The sequence below is a fragment of the Geotrypetes seraphini genome, chromosome 3, assembly GCF_902459505.1.
Source record: "Geotrypetes seraphini chromosome 3, aGeoSer1.1, whole genome shotgun sequence".
NCBI lineage: Eukaryota > Metazoa > Chordata > Amphibia > Gymnophiona > Dermophiidae > Geotrypetes > Geotrypetes seraphini.
The window spans coordinates 404009621-404023673 of record NC_047086.1 but is presented as its reverse complement, the minus strand read 5'-3'; positions in this window follow the sequence as shown (position 1 = coordinate 404023673).

The following is a 14053-nucleotide window of genomic DNA, read 5'->3' as shown; positions in this document are numbered from 1 at the left end:
TCAGTTCATCACTAGACTGCTCATTCCATATAACGTTTCACGGACCCTTCGATCAGCTTCAAACAATCTGTTAACAGTTCCATCTTTAAAAATGATTGGTACTAGAAAACAAGACATGTTTTCAATTATCGCCCCTACCTTATGGAACTCTATACCTCAGTATATTAGAGACATAAAGGACCTCATTTCTTTTAAAAGAGCTTTAAAAACCTATTTTTTCAAGGAAGCTTTTAACATATGAATCTCAGATTTACAAATTTTTATTTTTTAATGCTAGGTTTAATATCCCATAATTTTGCTTTTTTCCCTTCCCTGAGTTATTTTTCCCTTAAATGTATATTTTCCTCTACAAATATATTGTAACTTTCCCCTTCTACCCTCTTGTTTCATGTGTGTTAACCCAGTATGTTTTTTTCTAGTTTAAAGGTCAGTGTATTTGTATTTCTATTTTACTTGAATTGTACATTGCTTAGGTATTTAATAAGCGATTTATCAAGCACTAATAAAACTTGAATTAGCACGCATTACAGACAGCAGTGCCTACTGCAGCCGATAACATGCACTAATCTTCTTTTCATGCCTTAACTGTTAACTAATGATCTCGTTAAATGGTTTCTATATTTGTACCACAGCAAGAAACAGCTGTACTTATCAGTGGCAACACCTTACCGTTATAATCCTATCCATGAGGAAGGATTTCAAAACTAAAATCCAGCTTTAGTCCAACAATACTTAGAATTTTGTGTGTGAAAACTCTGGCTTTCATATATTGATTTTGAATTATTAGGCTGGGGTAATATATAGGATTTCTGAAAAATGATCAGTTCTGATAAGTTTTCTCACTATATTCTCCCTCATATTGAGCCTCTAACACTGCTGAACACGTTCTGATTTGGAAAAGAAAGCATTCTGGACTAGATTCAGTAAGTGGCGCCAAAAAATGCGTGGGCTGAGCACTGCTATATAAACAGTGCTCTAAGTTGGACTCCATTTACCAGGATCCGCACCCAGCTTTGGGTACAAGGATTTATGCCAATGGAAACCTGGTGTAAATCCTTGTGCGTAAATTAGGCCCAGATCCTGAAAATTTTATAATACTGTGCGTATCTTTCGTGAACACTACTGACCTGCCCTCTACCTCTTTTCAGCAACATACTATAAGATTTGCACATGTATAAGACTCTGGTGAGACCCCGTTTAAAATACTGTGTATGATTCTGGAGACCGCACCTTCAACAAGATATCAACAGGATGGAGTCAGTCCAGAGGAAAGCTACGAAAATGGTCAGTGGTTGTCATAAGGCATGTGGAGACACACTTAAAAATTTCAATATGTATTCTTTGGAAGAAAGGAGGGAGTATTTAAATACCTATGTGGCATAAATGCGCATGAGGCTAGTCTTGCAAATTTTATGAGCCGTGGCACACTAAACTGGCAGGTGTGGCTCAAGGGAACCTGGAAGTGCATGGACAACACATCACATCAAAGCTTGAGCGGATGCCCTCTAGATAGGGCCCTGAGCTGCCAATGGGGGGTGCTGAAATAGAAGAGGCGCAGAGAGGAGACACACCAGAAGTGGAGGAAAGGTGCTGGCGGCAGCTGTCTATAGGAGGTGCCTCTGGCTGTGAGAGACGGCGCTGGTGTCTCTCCACCTAAAATCTCATGTGGCACAGTTTGTGTGATACACTGCTCCAGAGTGAAAGTACAGGTGATGAAGTTAAGAGATGATAGGCTCAGACGTAATCTAAGGAAATAGTTTTTTTACACAAAGGGTGAGAATGCTTGGAATGGCCTCCTGCTGGAGATAAAAATTGTATCTGAATTCAAGACAGCCTGGGACAAGTACTTTAGATTTCCAAGGGAGAGCCTCGTGGAGCAGAGAGGCGAGTGAGGGAAGCGCTGCAGGAGGAGAAAGGCGACAGCGGCGAGAGAGAGCAGGAGGCTTGGGGGTAGCGGCGAGAGTTAGCTCCGCCCACCCCGTAGCGTCATCGGCCGGACTCCCCCTTGATAGGGAGGGGAGCCAGCGGCGCAAGGCAGAGCAACCTCACCAGCCAGCCGGGGAGCCTCGTGGAGCAGAGAGGCGAGTGAGGGAAGCGCTGCAGGAGGAGAAAGGCGACAGCGGCGAGAGAGAGAGCAGGAGGCTTGGGGGTAGCGGCGAGAGTTAGCTCCGCCCACCCCGTAGCGTCATCGGCCGGACTCCCCCTTGATAGGGAGGGGAGCCAGCGGCGCACAGCCGTTCGGCGCACGGCGAAGGCGAGCGGCAAAGGCGCTCGCCTTAGCGAGAGCGCCTTTGCGTAGGGCCATTGCGTAGGGCCTCTAGGAAGGGCTTTCAACTTCAGTCTACAGTACTCTATCCTTCAACTCTCATCACCTAGCTATTTAACAAATTCACTTCTGTCTTTCTTTCTACTTTCTCCCAAACTTTCAACCAGGCAGACAGCCACCCTATCTTAATCTCTCAGACACCCTTATCTAATAAACTCACAGACACCCTATTCTTTTATAATCTAAATATCCATTTCTCTAACTTTCTAATTCTCTCTTACTGACAGGCAGGCCTAGCTTACAACTTAGATATGGCAGGGAGGACAAGAAGCGCCAAATCTACAATCAAGCCCAGCATTCCAATCGGCATGGGGATCCAGGAGGCGACCACGGACTGCATACGAAAGGAGGAGGACCCAGGACGGTTGACAAAGGGCTCTCTCTCTGTCTCTGTGCAGACCGAGACCATCTCCCAGCACTACACTACAACTTCTACGCAGACGGAGGAGGTAGACCATCTAGATAGTGACCTCATGCTGGAACTAAGGAACCTCAGGGAGGAGGTGAAACGTCTGAGATGCATCCGGGAGGATGAGGATTACATCGATGGAGTCGTCCAGGAGCTGTCCCAAATCACCGAGCAGACCCATGACAAGTCCATCCTCGGGACACCCCAATCATCAGCGTTGAGACCAACAATTGGGATACAAGAAATGGCCGGCGACGCTGAGTCATGGCAGCTTGTGACCTCCTCCACGGGCAAGCACAGGAAACCCCCCCCCCCACTTTTTTCAATCTCCTCATCTTCTTCTTTCTCTTTCTCTCATCGACAGGGCAGCTCTACACCAACCCCTCAACTCACCCTGAGGAACAGATTCCAGATTCTTCAGGAAGGACCTACTGATGAGGAACAGGAACGGGCCCAACTTACAGCTCCAACTCCGGGAACAACTGACCAGGCCCAACTCACAGCTCCAACTCCGGGAACAACTGACCAACCCTCTACGAAGAAGCGCAGAGTAATAGTTATTGGGGACTCCATGCTGAGGGGCAGCGAGGGACCAGTTTGCAGACCGGATATGAATTCAAGGGAGGTCTGCTGTCTGCCTGGAGCCAGAGTACGGGACGTCACCACCTGTCTTGATAAACTACTCAAACCCCAGGACAACTTTCCCATGCTTCTCGTCCATGTGGGGACAAACGACACTGCAAGGAACACCCCGGAGAACATCACCAGAGACTTTAGAGCCCTGGGCGAGAGGCTGAAGCAGACCGGAGCGCAGGTGGTCTTCTCCTCTATCCTCCCAGTTAGAGGCAAGGGGAGAGCCAGGGACGAGCGTATCCTGAGGACTAACGAGTGGCTACAGGGATGGTGCCGGGATATGAACTTCGGATTCCTGAACCATGGAGAGGCACTACAGGGACTTCAGGGACCAGACGGACTCCATCTGACCAGTAGAGGTAAGTATGTCTTCGGACACCGACTAGCCCGACTGCTTCGCAGGGCTTTAAACTAGGTAAGTCGGGGGAGGGTACCCACTCACATACCAACGCAGTAAGGAACTATCCTGATGAGATGAGTCAAAGCTCTGAGGTAAGTACCCACACTGCAAACAGTTCTCTAGGGGTCACACCAACTCACGTAGAAAAAGAAAAAGTATCAAAGGGATTTAGCAAACATAAAGAGTGGAGGGCTATGTATGTTAATGCACACAGTTTAGGTAATAAACTTCTAGAATTAGAGACTGAAATAAGGAATGCTGACCTAGACGTGGCGGCGATATCCGAAACTTGGCTAACGGACTCTCATGGGTGGGATATGGCTATACCGGGTTACAACTTACTTCGTCGGGACAGAGAGGGCAAGTTAGGTGGGGGGGGTAGCATTATATATTAAAGAGGACATCAAAACCACCAGGATTACAGATGTCAAATACACAGGGGAATCCCTCTGGGTAAACCTGGCAAGAGGCAGAGAAAAGTGCCTGTATCTTGGTGTGGTATACAGACCCCCTAGGCAACTGGATGACATGGACACAGACCTAATTGAAGACATTGAGAATATCACTCTAAGGGGAGACACTGTACTACTTGGGGACTTCAATATGCCTGATACAAACTGGGGCACACTTTCAGCGACAACCAGCGCTAGTAGGAGATTATTAAACTCCATAAAGGGAGCCCGTCTCAAACAAATGGTGATGGAGCCCACTAGGGCCCAGGCGATCCTCGACCTGGTACTCACCAACGGGGAAAGCGTTTCAGAGGTCTCAGTAGGAGATACGCTAGCCTCCAGTGACCAAAACATTATATGGTTCAACCTTAGGAAAGGCTTCCCTAGATCAAACACGAAAACAAAGGTACTCCATTTCCGTGGCACAGACTTCGCACGCATGGGAGATTTCGTACATCGGACGCTGCAGGACCAAGTGGAGACCGATAATGTAGAAGATAAGTGGTTAACACTGAAATCAACCATACATGAAGCAACTAGCCGCTTCATAAAATCAGTAAATAAACGACAAAGAAACAGTAAACCCCAATGGTTCACCGCAGAGATCTCACACCTTGTTAAGGAGAAGAAAAAAGCATTTCTTTCCTACAAGCGTACGGAAACAAGAGAAGCCATCATGGAATATAGGACCAGATCTACAGCGGTCAAAACAGCAATTAGGGAGGCCAAACTTCGTGTGGAGGAAACTCTAGCAAAGAACATTAAGAAGGGGGACAAATCCTTCTTCAGGTATATTAGTGATAGGAAAAAGAACACAGACGGGATAGTACGCCTTATCAAACGGGATGGGAATTACGTGGAAGCAGATTCAGATAAAGCCGAACTACTGAACGAATACTTCTGCTCTGTCTTCACTTGCGAGGCACCAGGACACGGTCCTCAGTTAGAGGCTAAGTCAAATGCGAACGACCCGTTTCAGAATTTTGAGTTTACACCAGGTGAAGTTTACAGTGAACTGTCAAGACTAAAGGTAAATAAGGCCATGGGACCAGACAATCTGCACCCAAGAGTGCTCAAGGAGTTGTGCGATGTCCTGGCGATACCGCTAGCTGCACTCTTCAATCTCTCCCTAAGCACGGGGAGAGTACCCTTGGACTGGAAAACAGCCAACGTCATTCCTCTACACAAAAAGGGTTGCAGGGCAGAGGCTGCGAATTACAGGCCGGTGAGTCTCACATCAATAGTGTGTAAACTCATGGAAACTTTAATTAAACGCAAATTAGACACGATCCTGTCTGAGGGAAATCTATGGGATCCCAATCAACATGGATTCACCGGGGGTAGGTCCTGCCAATCTAATCTCATCAGCTTCTTTGACTGGGTGACAAGGAAGCTAGACTTGGGAGAGTCTATGGACATCGTGTACCTGGATTTCAGTAAAGCATTTGATAGCGTCCCACACCGCAGGCTGTTGAGCAAAATGAAATCGATGGGGTTAGGAGAAACACTAACTACTTGGGTCAATGATTGGCTAAGCGGAAGACTACAAAGGGTAATGGTAAACGGTACCCTCTCTAAAACATCGGAGGTGACCAGCGGAGTACCGCAGGGTTCAGTCCTGGGCCCACTCCTTTTCAACATATTTATAGGGGATCTGACTCAGGGGCTTCATGGTAAAATAACATTATTCGCCGACGACGCTAAACTATGCAATATAGTAAGGGAATGTACTATACAGGATAGTATGGCACAGGACCTGCTTACATTGGAAAGATGGTCCTCGACCTGGCAGTTGGGCTTTAACGCTGGGAAATGTAAGGTTATGCACCTCGGTAGCGGTAATCCATGCAGAAATTACACCTTGAATGGAGAAACTTTAACTTGTACTTCGGCGGAACGAGACCTAGGAGTAATCATCAGTGCAGACATGAAAACTGCCAATCAAGTGGAGAAGGCTTCATCTAAAGCAAGGCAGATGATGGGATGTATCAGTAGAAGCTTTGTCAGCAAGAAGCCTGAAGTCATAATGCCATTGTACAGAGCCATGGTGAGACCTCATCTGGAATACTGTGTACAATTCTGGAGGCCACATTACCGTAAAGATGTGCTTAGAATCGAATCGGTTCAACGGATGGCCACCAGGAGGATCTCGGGGCTAAAGGGTCTCTCGTACGAGGAGAGACTAAACAAACTACAGCTCTACACTCTAGAAGAACGTAGGGAGAGAGGAGACATGATTGAGACATTTAAATACATCACGGGACGTATCGAGGTGGAAGATGATATCTTCTATCTCAGGGGACCCTCTGCCACTAGAGGGCATGCGCTCAAACTCAGAGGCGGGAAATTTCATAGCGACATCAGGAAGTATTTCTTCACAGAAAGAGTGGTTGACCGTTGGAATGAGCTTCCAGCGCAGGTGATCGAAGCCAGCAGCGTGCTGGACTTTAAGAATAAATGGGATACCTATGTGGGATCCCTACGAGGGTCGAACTGGAATATCGGTCGCTAGGTATAGACTTAAGAGGATGGGTCAGTAGGGTGGGCAGACTTGATGGGCTATAGCCCTTTTCTGCCGTCATCTTCTATGTTTCTATGTTTCTATGTAAATAGTAAATGGCATATTTAGGCAGACTGAATAGCCATGTGGTCTTTATCTGCCTTCATTTTTCTCTGTTTGGATGTTTATACAATAGCACTTAGCAAGATACGTGCATAAATCCAGATAGTTGGCAATTAAGGAGACTGAGAGGGGACATGATTGAAACATTCAAGGTAACGAAGGGAATAGACTTAGTAGATAAAGATAGGTTGTTCACCCTCTCCAAGGTAGGGAGAACAAGAGGGCACTCTCTAAAGTTGAAAGGGGATAGATTCCTTACAAACGTAAGGAAGTTCTTCTTCACCTAGAGAGTGGTAGAGAACTGGAACGCTCTTCCGGAGTCTGTCATAGGGGAAAACACCCTCCAGGGATTCAAGACAAAGTTAGACAAGTGGGCAACTCTGCTCCTCAAGGACCGAAATCCAGGATTTCCCCAATGAGTATGCATTGAAAGCAGTGCATGCAAATAGATCTCATGGGCTAGACTCTAGTAGGGCACTGGTCATTGACCTAAAGGCTGCCGCATGAGCAGACTGCTGGGCACGATGAACCACTGGGCTGACCCAGCAGCGGCAAATCTTATGTTCTTATTAGTGTCCAATTATTGGCATTAATTTGCTCATTACTCAAATTGTGGATGCAAATTGAGCAGAGCCAAATCTGCTTGAGCAACTGTGGGCACCATGTACAGAATCTTGGGCTCTATGTCCATTGATCCCAGAATATGGGCAAAGTGCATTATGGAACTTTATTAAAGTTTTGTTGGGTGTTCCCCATCCAGAAAAAGGCCTGATCATGTTGAACATTTGACAAGTCTTCTTTGTGACAAAAGCTTGAAACACTCTAGCACAGTTATATCTGCTGCAAAATTCACTCTGAGGAAAAGGTTCAATACCAAGGTGACATTTCAAAAAGATATTTTGGTGCCAAACACTTTGAGATTCAAATTGTTTGCTTTAGCCACTTGCCATTTTTTTTCTGCTGAGAACAATTTGTCCCTGGAGTTAATACTCTTCTGCTTTCATTCCTGGGTCCTCTGACACTGTGTTGTAAGACTGAACAGACTGGAAGGTATCTGTGCAGGTAGTACTGCGGCCAAGGGATTAGCCTCTTATATGATGCCTGTTGACCCTTCCTGAATGAGGGAAAACTGATCAAGAGCTGGATGATCCAGTTCCCAAATTATCGAACACTGATCTTTGGCCAGGGAGACTGAGCAGGGTGCTACTATTTGGGTTTCTGCCAGGTACTTGTGACCTGGTTTGGCCACTGTGGAAACAGGATACTGGGCTAGATGGACCTCTGATCTGACCCAGTATGGCTGTTCTTACATGAGCCAAGTATAGGATAATCAAGCCATTGCGACATCTTTGATGAGGTTGGCTCTCAGGCATTGGTGGAATGAGGCATTATGACATCACAAGCTCAGCTCTGGAATGTTACTACTCTTTGGGTTTCTGTCTGATATTTGTGACCTGGGTTGGCCACTGTGGAAACAGGATACTGGGCTAGATGGTCCTTTGGTCTGACCCAGTCTGGCTATTCTTATGAGTTTGTCTCCACTCCACACATGATGCATTAACTAGTCTGTTATGAAGACTTTCCTATGAAGACTGGTGCTTTCAGACATGATGTTCTGTATGCCCCACTGTCAGATCTAACCATACACGAGTGGTATCATAAGACACTTTTATGTAGATAGAGTAAGGAAGAAGACATATTTCTCAGTAGATCTTTCGGGTGAAATAATCTAGAAAATCCCTTTCTAGTTGCTGCATGTAACTGATTAAAGGATTTTCTCTCCCCCATGCAAATATTATACCCCCAGGCAGCAGGATCTTTGGGGAATATAGATAAATATAGATTTCATATACCAGAGTGAAATCTGGTATATGAAATTCTGTATTCCCAGTGCCGACCTAACCAGGCCATGAAGGCAAACCTTGTAGCCCACACTAATACATTTATAAATCTTTGCTAGCAGCATTCAAAGGAGGCTGGATGTGTTCCTGGAAGAAAAAGCCACAAAAAATTATTAGTCAAGTAGATTTGGGAGAGCCATTGTTAATCCCTGGAAATTAGCCACGAGAAACAGATGTACTTTTTGGGATCTTCAGGGTAGTTGGGGGTAGAGGAGTAACTGGGTTCAGTTTCCACTGCCACTCCTTGTGACCCAGGGCAAGTCACTTAACTCTCCAGTGCCCCAGGTATAAAACTAAGATTGTGAGCCCACTAGGGAAAGAGAAAGGTACTTGCATATAATAAATGTAAACCATTTTGGTTATACAACATTTAAAGGCAGTCCACTTGGGTCTCAAGTGGATTCCCCAATAACCTCTGAATGCCCTCAAAAACCACCTCTCGAGTTGTGCCTGCCTTTGTGTTGGCATCTCGAAAAATGGAAGTGCCCGTTTGTAGTCTGCTTTGTAAGAGTCAAGTGGCATTAGCAAATAACCAAGCCCTTGAAGCAAGCTGTTCTGCCAAAACACCTCAAGTATCTCATTGATGGTTGTGGGTGTCACGTTCAATGAAGAACACTGAAGTGCAGCACCATGACAGATAAGTACTGTTTCTGCAGACCTTGTGGGTATATGGAACTTGAACTCAAGAGGGCTTTTGTTCTTTTCACCAAGGTGGACAATTGGGTTATTTGAACTTGGACACTGAATTTGTATTTTGGGTTTAAAGATGAGCACTTTGGTTCTAAGTGTATCATATACAGGTCTTTTACCTGTTTGAAGTTGAGAACATCCAATCATGATCTCCGATATTTATACCGAGCAAATGTTTCTGATTATAGCATGCCCTAGTGTTGAATTGTTCAGTGTGGGTCATTGTTTTTGTTTTCTATTGATAAAATATGAGAATTACATTACATTATATTAGTGATTTCTATTCCGCCAAAACCTTGCGGTTCAAGGCGGATTACATAAAAGTTTTCAGAAATTACATAAAAGTTTACAGGAATAGCATAAGAGATGTCGTAAGAGTTGCATATGAATTATCAAAGAGTTGTCGAAATCTTAAGGTGATAAATGTTTGGGTAATAAGAATTACCAGAGAGTTGTCGATATCTAAGGTGGTAAGTGTTGGGTAAATAGAGGCATTTAGCATTAGTTGGGTAGTTGGGGGCATATTAGAGTATATTAAGGGTAGGTGGGGTGCACTGGCAGAAACAAGTGGGTTTCATTCCTACCTTCCAACTCTATAGAAATGAACTGGGGAGGGCAGGGGGTTCTGGTTGGGTGCTCCATTTGGGTCCTCAGAACATTTTTGGTAGGATTAGCAAGGTACAAGGGCCATAGGTCACCAGGAAAACCTGCAGTTAAGGGGGTCTGGGCACCAATGGGCCACCAAAGAACTTTTGTGGGGTGGGGGCAGGAGAGAGGTGCAAGAATGTGTGTGTATGGGGAGGGGGGAACATGGAGGAAAGGGTAGGATATATTCATGAGGGAAGAAAGATGAAGAAATGGTGACAGATGCCTGGGGGTGGGAAGAGGAGGTAGGGTTAAGTGCATTGGAGTAACCTTGTGTTAACAGGTAGGGAGAGAGAACTGTGACCGATATATTTATTTATTTAAAAATGTATATACCGCATAATAACTATGTGGTTTACAAAATTACATGCATACATATTAAACGAATGCTAAACATGTTTCAACAGAACAAACACAGGAAGACATGAACAGACTGTATCATTTTCAAAATCTTTGAATTCATCGTGCAAGATGGAGTCACAAAATCCTAAAAAAGCATTAGCACAGGAAGGCATTGACAAAGAATTGTATTTTCAACATTTTCTTAAAATTCACCCTCCCATCACAGAATCACAAATACCAGGCAGTGCATTGCAAAGCTTAGTGCCCTCCACAGACAGCATTGTTGCCCTGATCTTAACATGAGAGATTAACATCTTACCTTCCAAACTCATACATAACAGAAGAGTTGGGGGAATTTTGCACAATATACTATATTTTCAGGTTTTTTTGTACAGGAGTATCCTGTGCATTCTCTCAATGTAATATTTAAATGTCTATCAAGTTCTACTCCTGCCTCTTCATTTGTTTAGTTCCTCAAGCTCTATGGGATGATACAACTATTCATTCCTGGATTTACGAGTAACTTATTTAGTAATTTTATAACTATGTTTTGATTTGGCTAGAGGGACTCGATTTAGCACATACCTTTGGAACGGTAGATATTTTCCTGTAGCCAGACAGATCACAATCTAAGGGTTAAGTGACTTGCCTAATCTCATGGAGTGGCAGTGGGATTTGAACCACTGCAGCCATTGCTCTGACCCTTAGGCTACTCATTTCATTCTGTTTTATGTAATATTATTATTTAGATATGTTGTTTCTATTTCAACATGTCTGTTACCTACTGTGAGCTATTTTTATTTTAAGAATCAATGCCATATAAATATAGAGTAGCTGCCAAATGTTTTGGGCATCAACTTGCAACTCTGGACAAATCACATAACCCTTCACTGCCTCAAGTACAAAATAAGTTATCTGTATATAATTCTGATATGAAAACTGCTTTGGCTGTAACCACAAAAGGCAGCATATCTAAGTTTCATCCCCATCCCCCTCCTCCTTCTACAGCATGGCAAGGTCCCTGCTTCGTGGCACTTAAGACTCTGCTCAAGACATAAAAACAGGTTGAAATTTCCTCAAGCAGACCAGACTGTAGTGACCAAGGGCTCCTTTTACTAAGCCGCGTTAGGGCTTTAACGCACGCTAGACCTTAACGCAGGGATCTCAAAGTCTCTCCTTGAGGGCCGCAATCCAGTCGGGTTTTCAGGATTTCCCCACTGAATATGCATTGAAAGCAGTGCATGCACATAGATCTCACGCATATTCATTGGGGAAATCCTGAAAACCCGACTGGATTGCGGCCCTTAAGGAGGGACTTTGAGACCCCTGCCTTAACGCCAGCATTGAGCTGGCGTTAGTTCTAGAAGTGTAGCGCGCGGTAATTTCCTGCGTGCGCTAAAAACACTAGTGCACCTTAGTAAAAGGAGCCCTAAATGTTTTAGGATTCCCGTGATTGAAGCCGAGAAGGTGGTTGATGTTTTGGGTCCACCTGGTACTTTAGATTTACCAAAGTTTCTTGAAGATTCCCAAAGCATGATTTCTGATAGAGATACCCTTCTAGTTTCACAATCTTATTTCTTGGGTCTTCTTTGGGATGAAAATGCAGGTTGTTTCCTTCGGTTACACATGCTACTCAACTTGGGGAGAAGTCCTTTTTAACCCTTGGGCAACAAACCCTGGATGTGGGGGCTTTATTTTCTTAACATCCCCCCGCAAGTTTCTTGTTTTTAAGGGGCTCAGTGTTTGTAGACTTAGCACATCTGAAAAAAAAAATTGTGATATGTTTAATTTTATTTAGGGCTGTTTATGGGCCATCTTCCAACTCCTATCAAGTTTTGACATGCTTTAAAAATGCATCTTTTTATAGAATCTTTTGGAAGCTCGATCTCTGTTGCTGTATTCACCTGTATTCTTTGTCTTTTGTGGACCGCATAGAATTTAGTGGTATAGAAGTGAGTTTATGTTATGTTATGTTGCTGTGCAAAATTAGTACCTGTAGATAATATGGAAACCTAAAAAGCCAGCATATCAAGTCCTATCTTCTTTCCCTTTCCTGAAATACAGTAAAACCTTGCATGGCACAATAACATCACACCATTCTGTTTTGTCATATAGAATTTTCAAATGTTAATTAAATAATTTCATGGACTGATATCTATATTTAATAGGACCCCTGAGGAAGGTGTTGTCCGAAACATGGCCCGTGTCAGGTCCTTTGGTTGGTAATAAGGTTGTATATTACTGCATTTAAATATTAGAACAATAAATTTGCCTGCACCTTGTACATAGCCTGCAGTTTTTGTTTGGTTTTGCAAGACAAGAAAAACATTTTATTCCATTTTAACTTGATATACAAGCAAGGTCTTGCAATACGAGTACATACAGTATTTTGTATTAAAGTTTTTGGGTTGAGGAGTTTCCATTATTTCTTATGGGGAAATTTTCTTTGATATACAAGTGTTTTGGAACGAATTATTTATTTTATTTCTTCCATTTGTGCGTCGAACATACCTATACAAGCTCTAGGCGACATTACAGAGGAAGGGGTTAGAAGGGAGGACTATGGAGGGCAGGAAGGAGTGGAGAATATTTCATAGAAATTCCTATCTTTAGAAATAGGAGCACCATCTATGTAAATGATATCGAAATGAATTAAAGGAATATGGAATTATGCTTGCAAACCAAGGTTTTACTGTACTTGGGGTTTTTCTGGTGATTTTTTTTTTCTTTACTCCCTTCATCGATGTGAGCTGGTGCTAGAATCATGTTATAAGAAACAAAATTAAACTTTTATAGCAGTGCTAGTATCATACTACAACTTTTTCTTGATTATGTTTGAAATTTATCTCAGCATGGAAACAAATATACAAGGATCAGCTAACTGCAAAATAAATAAAACAGAGAAAGCAAGCAAAACATGATCAGCTGCAGCAGCTATGACCTGCATTTCAAAAACATGAGAGCTTTGACAATGTTTTCAGAAAGGGATGGATTTGGGTAATATTAGGGAGAAATATAATAGTAGTAGTCATAGAGATGAAGGGAGGTGGTTAGCTTGGGAGTGAAGAAGTTCTCTTAGCTAAGTTCTCCTTCGGATCACAATGGGACACTTAGGTAGCAATATCAGAGAGCAGGACTCCTGGTAAAAGTTTTGGTATAATAAAGATAGACCTGGAAAGCATGGGTGAGGACCAGAGCAAAACAAGAATGAGTTACTATGTTAGAAAACAAGTACTGGTAGTTAAAAACCAGCTACAGCTACTATGAGTAGGTATGACTTACCGTATATACTAGAATATGAGGTTTTGGGGCCAAAAAGGGGGTCTTCTCTTTATAATCAGGTCAGCGCCCACCCACCCTCCTCCTGGACTTGTTGCAGGCCTCTGGAGATGGGAGTGATTCCTGGGGATTGGAGGAGAGCGGATGTGGTCCCTATTCATAAAAGTGGTCACAGGGATGAAGCAGGAAACTACAGGCCGGTGAGCCTCACTTCAGTTGTTGGAAAAATAATGGAAGTGTTGCTAAAAGAAAGGATAGTGTACTTCCTTGAATCTAATGGGTTACAGGATCCGAGGCAACATGGCTTTACAAAAGGTAAATCGTGCCAAACGAACCTGATTGAATTTTTTGAT